Source organism: Marmota flaviventris, chromosome 13 (assembly GCF_047511675.1).
Source record: "Marmota flaviventris isolate mMarFla1 chromosome 13, mMarFla1.hap1, whole genome shotgun sequence".
Classification (NCBI taxonomy): domain Eukaryota; kingdom Metazoa; phylum Chordata; class Mammalia; order Rodentia; family Sciuridae; genus Marmota; species Marmota flaviventris.
In genome coordinates, this window is record NC_092510.1 from 41,602,722 (window position 1) to 41,614,363 (window position 11,642).

At 40.2% G+C, this 11,642-nt stretch overlaps 1 long non-coding RNA gene across 2 annotated transcripts in view; it reads left to right on the forward strand.

The window, feature by feature from the left end:
- Positions 1–10,950, forward strand: part of LOC114098839 (uncharacterized) — a 36,099-nt gene extending 25,149 nt beyond the window's left edge. Inside the window, exons 3-4 of one of the 2 annotated variants that reach the window (XR_003583802.2) lie at positions 134–233; positions 10,553–10,950. This is a non-coding gene — a long non-coding RNA (uncharacterized lncRNA). The remainder of the gene's footprint in view (positions 1–133; positions 234–10,552) is intronic. The other variant, XR_011704041.1, reaches the window with a different exon arrangement.
- The last annotated feature ends 692 nt before the right edge of the window (positions 10,951–11,642 follow it).

The following is an 11,642-nucleotide window of genomic DNA, read 5'->3' on the forward strand; positions in this document are numbered from 1 at the left end:
GGGGGTAAGAAAGGAGTCTCAATAAAGGGACTGTTTACAAAGGTGTGGGCAGAATGCAGGGAAACCAGCAAGAGATGATGAATCATTTGGGGCTAGCAACAGTAGGAGCCTATTATCACCTCTGGGCCTACAGGGACTCAAGATGGAGCAGATTACAAGAATACCAAGATGATAGCTGTAGTTCCAGAGAAGCAGCACAATAGGAGTTGATGGCTTTTGGTGGCTGGATGGAGGTAAGCTCATGTCGACTTATTATATAGAATATTCCTGGGCAATAAGTACAGTTAATTCTCATTCTTTACAGTAGTTGTGTTTTATCAAGTCATTGTAAACACTGAATTATTGAATACTGAAACATTGTCTTATGGGAAACACATGATTAGATTCCTGTGATTTTCTGGCCTCATTGATATATAACCTATCAATATATAACTTTTGTTTCATATGTTTTTATGCTTTAAGATTCTTTGATATATATTATCAAGTAACTAACTTTGAGTTCCTGTCCCCCACACTATAATGCATGCCTAAATGTAGTTTATCTAACACACATATCTTCTATGTGGGCACACCATGGCCCTCTTGGATTTAGAAACTCTGGACAGCACTTCAGAAACCAGTACTACCCTTGGGGGCCATTTTAAACGTTAAAATCACCAATGAAAAGCACAAAATGTGGCAGTAAGTAGATCTTAGAGTAATTCTTTGCAAAATGAGAGCTTAAACAAGAAAGCAGAGTGTTGGCTGTTCAGTCTCAGCTGGGAACATGCCCATTAGATGACTCCAATTTTTCAGGGCTATGTGCATGTCCATCCGCAAAGCACCCTGAGTAGCACTGATTTTAGGATTACTAAAATTTTAATAAGTGGGCAAATTCACAAATACAGAATCCACAAATGATGAAGATCAACTATTCCTAGACTTCACTCTTCTCCCTCCCTGGTAATCTACTGGTGCCTCCTATTGACTGAATCCAACCAGAGAGCATAAAAGCCTGTTGGTGCAGACTGATAAAGGTCAACTTCCTGAGCACTGAGCAGATGGTCAAGAGTAGAGTGGAGATCTAGAAAATATTTGGCATTTGGCATATCCTCCCCTGTTATTTGTAGAATAGACTGAGATGCCTAAGGGATCTGCCCATTTTAAAAGACATTCATTCATTTACCAGCATTTACTGAGCACCTAGGCCTACAGCATGTACCATGATGTATGTGGTAAGAAAGGTCTAAAAAGGCTAGAAGACACAGTCCCTATTTTCTAGGAACTCAGGGTCCAGAAAGGACAGCTAATAGTCAACAGACAGATGTTTAGCACCTCCTACATCCTGGACTGTTTTGGGTGCCCAGGATACAGCAGGACCCAACATAAAGCTTTGCTGTGGCAGCAGGTACAGCCCAGAGGAGAAGTGATGTGTAAAGAGTTCACTGCAGGATAAGTGCTCTCATTGGAGCATCTACTTGTCAGAATAATTTTAGCATAGAAGGTGACTTTGGGTTGTTCAATGAGTATATCCTGGAGGCAAGAAAGTGTGTATTCAAAGCCAGTGCCTGCAGCTCAGATTAGGGGAAGAATGGTGAGAGATGAGGTCCCATCTAGGCACAAATGTGATTATATTAAAAGTCCCAATGCTGAAAAGTACCAAAGAGAAGGACAGATAGAGCACTTTAGGAGCTCACAGGATGGTTAGATTATATTGAACCAACCATATATAGATGAGCAAGATTTGGCCATGCAGAGAGAGAGAGGATCCAGATAGGATATTCTAGAGCTCCTGGAAAATATAGAATCTGGCAAAAAAGCACAACTGAAACTTAAATCTACTACCTCTGACTCTCAGCCATATCTTCTCTCTGTGCTTTTTCCATTTTGCTTCTTCCTTTCCTTTTCCTTACTAGTAAAATGGAAGTGCCTTTGAAATAGGATTATTTTCTGTCCTGAAGAGGACTAAATAGAATTCTCTCCTTGGCAAAGATAGTTTGTCCATTCATCTGTTCGTTCATTTCTCTCTCTCTCTCTCTCTCTTTCTTTCTTTCTTTTCTTGGTTATACCTGGGTTTAAACTCAGAGGTACTCTACCATAGCCCTGGCCCTTTTTAATTTTTTTGTTTTGAGACAGGATCTCACTAAGTTGCCCAGGATGGCCTCAAAGCTATGATCCTCCTGCCTCAGCCTTCTGAGTCACTGGGATTATAGGCATGAGCCACTGCACCCAGCTGGTCCACAATTTAAAAAAAAAAATGTTAATATAGACACTTTCGACTTCTGGGATAATATTAATGGTGGTAGCTTTCTGTGTGCATGGATGCAGGCAAATGTCCATGAGCAAAGAGCCATGAGCAATGTCCCCAAAGTGAAGGTCTTCTTCATGTTCCGATTCAAGGCTGTTATATGTGTGGCACTAGCCTCTGCCCTAGGGGAAGGAGAATGAGGGGCTCTAAACTTGAGATGTTAGGTAAGAGGAATAGAAAACCAGTTTACCTGAGGCACTGATTTTGCTTGGCACATGCAACAGGAAGGGAACATCCTAATATCAGGACATGGGAATCCCACATAACACTGAACGGTATTGCATTCCCTCCTTATGCAGGGCTGTGAGCAATCCTAGGATGGAATCATGCAGAGAGGACAGACAGTGTGATGAAGGCCATGTCAGGCACCAACTTAAGAAGCAAGAAATATCATTTTTTAGTTTCTCAATTCAATTTCTATCTCAAATGCCCAGTTCCCAGAGGTACTGGGAATAAACCTTATTAAACAGGGGCTCAGGCCCTGCCACCATGTCTTTGCCAATTGCTGCTCAGGTGCTTGGGTTCTTGCCTTCCTGACACCTTCAGTATTTCTACTCCTTGTCTGCCATGCGGTGGGACCCAGGAGTCCTGCTTTCTTGTGCCTCTGGGGAATTATTGAATGCACCTGAACTACCTCCATGGTGGTCCCCTCTTAGAGGTTTTGCCCAGGTCCCTGTCTAGAATCAACCCACTTCCCTTCTGTCATTCACACTCCCCTCCTCGCACTCACACCTGTTTTGGGTCAGGGAATCTTTTTCTAGTTGGCTCCTGCTATGGTTGAATGTTTGTCCCTTTCTAAACTTACATTAAAGCCAGTTGAGGTGGTACACTTCTGTAGTCCCAGTTACTTTGAAGACTGAAGCAGGAGGATCTCTTGAGCCCAGGAGTTGGAGACTAGCCTGGGCAACAAAATGAGATCCTATCTCAAAGAAACAACAAAACTTCAGCTGGAATTTAATTGTTATTATAATAGTATTAAGAGGTAGAACTGTTAAGCAGTACTTAAACATTTAAGGCTTCACTCTCATGAATGAATTAATGCCTTTACCACAGGAGTGAGTTCTTTGTCAGAGGGAGAATTTGGTGCCTTCTCTCTCCCCCCACTTGTTTTCACACCCTCTCTTACCCCTAGTATTCTGCCACCCTGATGACAGAGCAAGAAGGCCCTCACCAGATGGCAGCACCTCAGTAATGGACTTAAGCTCAGAACTGTGAGCCAATAAATTTATGGCCACCATAATTATAGTCTGTGGTATCCTATGATAGCAGCACAAACCAAACCAAAACCCTGGCTTAGTAAAAAGCTGTGCTTTCTGTCAATATGATTTTGCATTTCCTGCGAGGCAACAAATACACAATGGCTGTGTGTGTGTGTGTGTGTGTGTGTGTGTGTAAAATCCAAAAAGCAAAGCATTGGGGAAGGAAAAAAATGGGTTAATAACTTAATAGCGTTTTCCCAGGATGTCATCGTTGTCCTTAGGCTGTGCTGGATTTGGGGAAACAGATTCTAGCATTTTTCTACTCAAAATATATGGTGGAATATATGAAGGCTGTGTCAGGCACCAACTTAAGAAGCAAGAAATGTCATTTTTTAGTTTCTCAATTCAATTTGTATTTCAAATGCCCAGTTCCCAGGGGTACTGGGAATAAACCTTATTAAACAGGGGCTCAGGCCCTGCCCCATGTCTTTGCCAATTGCTGCTCAGGTGCTTGGGTTCTGCTTTGGGGAAACAGATTCTAGCATTTTTCTACTCAAGGTATATGGTGGAGTTTTCAAAATCATACTTGCTGATTTTTACTTTTGGTAAAATCCGTTTTCCATTTTCACTCCTTATTTTCAGAATAACTTTTAATGAGGAGGAAGCGGGAGCCACTTATGTCAGTTTGATTAAAAGTCTATTTGTCTAGTTCCTGAGAGGGCACTAAAAACAAGTTCTTTCCCCACGGAAGTGGACAGTTGGGAGCCTCAAGCACATAGAACAGGCTCTGAGACCTTATGAGAGAAGGTGGGGGGAGGTGCTGAGCCAGTGAGCAGCCAACCATTCTCCTCTCCACAAAGCCACAGAGCTCATGCTGACCTTGGAGAAAGGATGAAGGTCCTTCCTGGTCTGCCTAGCAGAAAAGCAGCCCAGGTCAAAGGATCTCAGTAGGAGCAATAGCAGTGGCAGGGGAGGAACACTGCATCTTCTACTCTGTGGCCATTCTGGGGAGAAAGACCCTGGTACCTCTCTTTTTTATGGGTTGGATGTCATTCTTACCCTTATCAGAAGTGACCAAATGTTCAGGGATTGCCCACAGAGACACAGGCCAATCACCAATCCTTTAAAAATGTAGAGTTAGTTAAAAAACAAACAAACAAACAAAAAAACAGACTTTTTATTTCATACTTAACTTTGACACCTAAAGCCAACTTCTTGTATTATAATCAAGGAGTGATTAATCATTAGAGCCCACATCTTTAACTTTTTCAGGGCACAGACTGACCAAAGCAAGTTCTCATTATTAAGGGTGTTTCCTTATTTGGGGCCATGGGAGGGGCTCAGGCCCTCTAAAGTGTGACATTCCAGGGCCTCATCCCTCCCTCCCCCAAGATATTGTGTGACAATTCAATGAAATGCAGTAGGGGAAAGCCAAAATCTGATTAGCTTTCTTAAATATGAGTCAGTAAAGAAGAGTTTTGTCTAGAAGAGAAAGAGACTCAAACATCTGTTTCTGGTAGCACAGCGATTCTGAGAAAACTTCTTTTGAGCCAATTTTTGCTCTGAGTTAAAAATCCCAGATCCTGGGACAGTGGAAGTATCCTTATGGTAGTGAGAAACTCAGTCCTCAGTGAGAGAGCCACCACCCCATTGTCTTAGACTAATACCAGTTTAAAGGTCTTAGTAGAAATGGAATGGTAGAAATGTCACCTTTCTGGCACCAGGCAGCTCAGTGACTTTGCACTTCACTGCAGGCTGTCGCAGGGGAATTTAAAAGCAATACGAGTCTCTGCAAATGCCAATGACTTTAAAACACACTGTAGCATAAACTGGGATCTGGCAGATTCTAAGAATTGCCTTTCCATAACCACCACATTTTTATGATAAGCCCTAGAAACATCAGTTTCCCATTTTCACTTCTTGCCTCAAGAAGACCAGGGTTCTGATAAGGTCAGAAAATGAAAGTGATAAAAAGCAAGGAGCAAAAACCTGCCCCACCCAGCAATGATAACAATGAGGGAGGGTCTAGCTGAGGAGAAAGTAGAGCACCCACGTGACCTGCCTCAGGGCTGGTGCTGTGCTCTGATTTGGCTAAGTGCAGCTATAAACCCACTACCTTCACTGTTCAAACTGGAGGGAAGGTCAAGGGCATGCCTGGCAGTGGGAAGCTTCTTGGAGCCTTCAGAAACTAAAATATTTTTTTAATCATAGAAGCCATACTTTTTCATCATTGAAACTTATAATAATTATATCTTTCCAAACATATTTTCTTTTTATTGTTTTTATAAAAATGTGATCATTCTATTTTATAACTTGGTTCTTTTACTTAATATAGTATGGATTTTTTATTGCTCTTAACAAATATTTACCTATATCATTTTAAAAATATTTATTTAATTTGTTCTTTTTAGTACACATGACAGTAGAGTATCTTTTGAACACACTTATACAAACATGGAATACATCTTATTCTAATTAGGATCCCAGTCTTGTGGTTGTACATGATGCAGAGATTCACTGTGGTGTATTCATAGGAAAGTTATGTCAGAATCATTCTACTGTCTTTTACCTATTTTTGGTGGACTGAGTAGTTACTTGGTCCAGTAGTTTAGATCTGTTGTACTTCATTTGAAATCTTTATCAGGTATTTAGATTGTTTTCCAACTTTTTTCCCTTCAGTTTCTGCAGAATCCAGGCTAGGTAAAGTGCTTTCCTACTGAGCTACATCTTCAGCCTCCTGATTTTTTTCTTCTATGAAGGACACTGTAATGGCCATCCTTGTAAAATACCTTTCTGTATGTATGCCCTTTTTTTTTTTTTTTTTTTTTTTTGGTACTAAGGGTTGAATCTAGAGGTACTCAACCACTGAGCCACATCCCCAGCCCTATTTTGTAGTTTATTTAGAGACTGGGTCTCACATTTGCTGAAGCTGGCTTTGAACTCGCAATTCTTCTGTCTCAACTTCCCAAGCCGCTGGGATTACAAGCGTGCAACACTGCGCCCGGCTGCATTTTTTAAGCTTTGAACAATAAGCGTGCATTACTTTTAGGATAATTTTTAATCAAAGACGTTATGAGTGAATAAGAGCAGATTTCAGAAATGTAAGCATGCTACACACATATACATAGTAGTAGAGTACCCCAGGGCTAAATCTCCAGTGCCATAAAAAAGAAAAAAGGAAAGAAGGCAAAGAAAGATGACAACATCACTTAAATAGCACACTCTGCACATGTATACATATGTTATCTCTGAAGAACCCACTTTTATTACTAGGCCCAACCTTTGAGAATTCTATGCACCCTCCTTACCAGGAGGTGGCTGGCCAGCCTAAAGGAGGTGATCACTGGACAGGAGGCCTGTGTTCCAGAACCCTCTTCACCTCTGTTCTGAATTTTAGTTGGAAGTTATCCTACAAATTTCACTGTAACTATTGATGTCCTATGTGTGTTATGATGAGGTTTGTTTTGACAGGTCCTGATATTAACAGGGATTCAAATACTCTTCCTTATTCTTTTTTGTGTTTTGAAGTTTTTTGTTTGTTTGTTTTTGTTTTTGTTTTTTTGGTACCAGGGATTGAACTCAGGGGTTCTCAACCACTGAGCCACATCCCCAGCCCTATTTTGTAGTTTATTTAGAAACAGGGTCTCACTAAGTTGCGGTGGAAAAGACTCAGAGGGAGCTCATAGAAATGAGAGTCCTTCATATTGGGTGAGTCTTTCTTTCACATGGGTTTTCATTAGTGTTGGGACTATGTTGTTTGTTGAACTTTTCCCAGGTACCTTTTTTGACTTTTAAACTGCACCAAACATGTTGTATGATATGGTTCTGTTCCAGGGCTTCACAGAATAGTTCCTCACACAGCCCAGAGGGTATGAGAGAACACTCTCAATAGAGATGATGACAAAATGATAGCACAGAATGGCAGATTGCTTGATGCTTTCAAAATATTTTGCCCATAGATGATCTCACCTCTCTCTCTCAACCACTCTAAAAGGCTAATTCGAGTCAGGGATGGTTGAACTTGTGATTTCATAGAACTGGAAGTATAAGAAATCAATTTTTTTTTAAAGGACAAAAGAGAAATACATTTTATTTTACAGAGTACATTTTAGAAACTCAAATAATGATGACAGCAGAACAGGTCAATCTTTCGCATCACAACACTGAGCGTTTTCTAACCTTGGGGAAGGGCAGAGATGGATTGTACAAAATACATCATATCATTGCTTAAGCTATTATGTCATCTGGCAGCATAGATTCAGATTGACTCTTTTATTGTACCTTTAATTAGAATGTTTGAAAATGGATTTAAAGGGGTTGTTATGAGATTTAAAAAACTAAAATATAGCTACAAGAACATTTTAAAAAATGAGGTGTCAAATATATCTAAAATGGACAATCATGTAACAAGTCTGAATAGCTTGAAAGAATTATAGCTTGTTCAAATTATATATGAACAGGAAAGGTTGAATTCAGCTAAATAAGAGTCTTACTCAAGATGCTGTTATTAAACTTGCATTTTGCAAAAGCTGGTTGTTGATTATATTTTTATTTTCTCTGTAAAAACATTTCAAAGACATTTGTAATTTCATATCTATGAAAAGACACATTTTTAATTTGGGCATATCATTATATCAAACACTAATTATTTCTTTTTTGTTTGAAGTATTGGCCTGGTGAACTTTAGTTATTAGGGAAGTATTGATAGGGATGACTGTCAGGTTAAAGTTTAGAATAGAGTTTGGATTTTGAGATTGGTTCTGTCACTTTGTTTGTGTTATACTAGGAAGTTTAATAGATTTTTAAGTGTTTGATTATTAATCTATAAAAAATTATAGTATAGAGCAGTTTAAATAATTTATATTTTACCATGTTTAGCACAAAGTAGATGATTAATATATGGTAACTTACATTATAACTAGATCAGTAGATTTTATAAAGGCTCAAATTTTTCGTAACATTTTATTGAAACACTTTTCATGAGAAATTCTAAAAATATAAGACTTCTTAAAATAGAAACTAATAATATTTTAATATAAAACCTGGTAAAAAATTCTCTCTTTAAGGTCTATAATAGGAATAGGAAAAAAAAATCTCTCTGTAAAGAGCCAGATAATATATTTTAGACTTTGTGGGTTATCCAGTTTCTCTTGCACTATACAACTCTGCCATTAGAGCATGAAATCAGTCATAGAAAATAGGTGAACAAAGGGTATGTCTGTGTCCCAATAAAACTTTATTTAAAAGACAGTGGGTCAGACTTGTAGACTTTCCTTTGTCAAGTCCTGTTGTAGATAGTCTGCTTTTTCTTCCCTTCACCAATTTGCCTTTTCAAATAAATAACTACGTGATTTTTTGGTTCTTAGAGATAAGGTATAGTTTTCTATGCCAAGTCATGTGCTCTTCATATATTTGTCCTTAGAAAGAAAAGAAAATTTGGAACTAATCCTGCATCACTGAAGAGTTTTCCTTCAGAAACAAAAATACTAAGAATGATAGAGAATAAGTGATTATTTATAGAATTTGAGCACACTCATATGGGAGTTGGCTAAATAGTCCGTATGAGGCTGTTACTTCAGTGTTGGACTGAAGTCTGCCAATCATGAAGTGAAGGAGGAAACAGGCAAGAAGGAGGAGAAAGCAAAGACAAACCAGAACACAAGAAAAGGTACTGGAAATCCACCTCTAGGTCTCCACCTTTAGTGAAACATGGGACTTCCAAAATCCAGCCCCTGCCCTATGCCTGGGTCACATAAGACAGATATCTGGCAGGTGCTAGAGAGGCTTCAGGCCTGGGACAGGGAAGCTTCTTGTTATCCCTAGCTGAACATGGCTTCCTCTTCATTTCCTCTGCAGAGCTCACTTGAAGTCATTCATAACCCTGAGCTGTGTAGGAGAAAAATTCAAGGGAAGTTTCCACACAGCTATATTGACAGAGTGCCACAAATTCTGTAGCTGAATTACAGAATCACCCATCTGAATAATTGAAGGAACTTCAAGAAAAAAAGAGTGGTGATCATCAATGAGATTGCCCTACACCAGATTCCTCTCAGACTCTCTTGTCTGTCTTCCTCAGGCTGTCTCTTCTCATTGTTCATTCTCTCATATTTACTAATATCCTCAAAATGATTGTCTGGAAGCTTGTATTTCTTTATATTGAAGATAAGATTCTGCCACTTGAGTTAGTTAATGAGATAGAAATGATGGGATGCTGCTTTTGAGACTAGGACATCAGAAGCTACCATGTTTCCACTCCCCTCTTATATTTTTGTTATGTTCATAAGCAGAATGTACACTGGCTGGTCCAAGGAGGAATGAGAGATACATGGAGGCCACCCAGATCCAGTCCACAGCCCAGAGCCAGATTTCCACCTTGACTGGGATCAGTAGAGGTTCACAAATGACCTGTAATCCTAGCAGTTTGGGAGAAACAGGAGAATCACAAGTTCAAGGCCAGTCTCCTCAGCAGTTCAGTTGTAAGGTTCCCGCGAAACGTCGGAGAAAGAGACCACCAAGTGACCACTCATGCAATTGGCAAAAGGGGATTTATTGAACCAGCATGCTGGGGCTCTGTGCCCACTCAAGAAGGGAAAGCAGCCCAGAGCCCCGAGCAGGGGCTGAGCACTGCTTAAGTACACTTTTTGGGGAGGGCGGAGGGCTTTGTATACATCAGAACAAATCATCATGAGGCGCGGGAAAATTGAATAACAACTCCTAAACATGATTGGTTCATTCATTGGCGGGAACAGGTCAGGCTGGAGTGATAGGTCATTCCTAAGGAGGGGGTTACATTTAAACTGATTGGTCCAGGCCCTGCAATGCCTACTTGCGACCACACAGAGCCCTTATTAAACAACCAAATAGTCAGGGGAAATATTTACTGGGCAGTTCCAAGCATTGTCTCAACAGCTACAGAAATTTCAGGTTTTGCAGGTAGCATAGAAACCTAACAATACCTAATCCTTTACATTTTAACTCAGACCTTGCAGCTTAGAAATTTTACAACACCGGTCTTTTACCCTTTAACTTTTACGCTTTAACTTCATTTTCTTTTACCCTTACACAGTGAGGTTCCTCAGGCCCGGAAGAGTTTACCGCGAGTACTTCACTTCAATGTCCGCCTCCTGGCGCTTCAAACTCCACCACAAGATCAAAGAAATCAAATTTGAAAAACTATTCAAACCCAAAATACTTGATTTGAGTTGATAACATTATTAAAATGTTTTCCACAAATGTGCCTAGTGGATGAGGGGTCTAGGAATGAGATGACCATCTAGATGTGTGAATAGAGGGTGGAGATAGGAGGGCAAGGTGAATATGTTCCTGCTGTGCTTTCTATTCCTTTTTTAGCTGCAGGAACTTTAGTTTTATAAGCTCACTCGGCCTCATTGGCCTCCTTTGTAAAATGGGCCTAGTAATAAAAGTGGGTTGTTTGAAGAGATAACATATGTATACATGTGCAGAGTGTCCTATTAAAGTGATGGTTGTCATCTTTCTTTGCCTTCTTTCCTTTTTTCTTTTTTATGACACTGGGATTGAGCCCTGGGGAACTCTACTACTGAACTATATTCACAGCCCTTTTTTCTTTTTTATTCTGAGACAGTCTTGCTAAATTGCCCAGGCTAACCTTGAACTTGCTATCCTCTTGTCTCAGCTTTCTAAGTCATTGGTATTACAAACTTGTGCATTACCACACCCAGCCTTATTTCTTATTTTCTTAAAAACCAAGAAAACCACATTTTCTTACTTCAGAATATAGAGCCAACAGCAGTGGGGGTTTGGGGAGCCCCATAGCCCACTGACATCTTAGAGAGTCTGGCTGGCAAGAGGGCCTGAATCACTCTTGGTAGTTGAGAAGGGGGAAGAAGAAGTATAGAGCAGGGGTCCCAGGGGCTGACTTTGGGCACCTAGAGGACAGGGCATTTTGCCAATGAGTCACTACAGTCAACTGACCACCTCTGACTAGGTTTGGAATGAAGAGAGCTGAAACCCACTGCACTGAGAAGCAAGGGAATGGGGTGGTTGATGGCCTAGATTCAACAGCCAGTTAAGCAGGGTTTATGTCTCTGTCTCTTCACATCCCAGTTGTCTGCACTTGGGTAAGTTACTTAGCCTCCTTGTACTTCAGTTTCCTCATCTGCGAAAGAGGGATGATG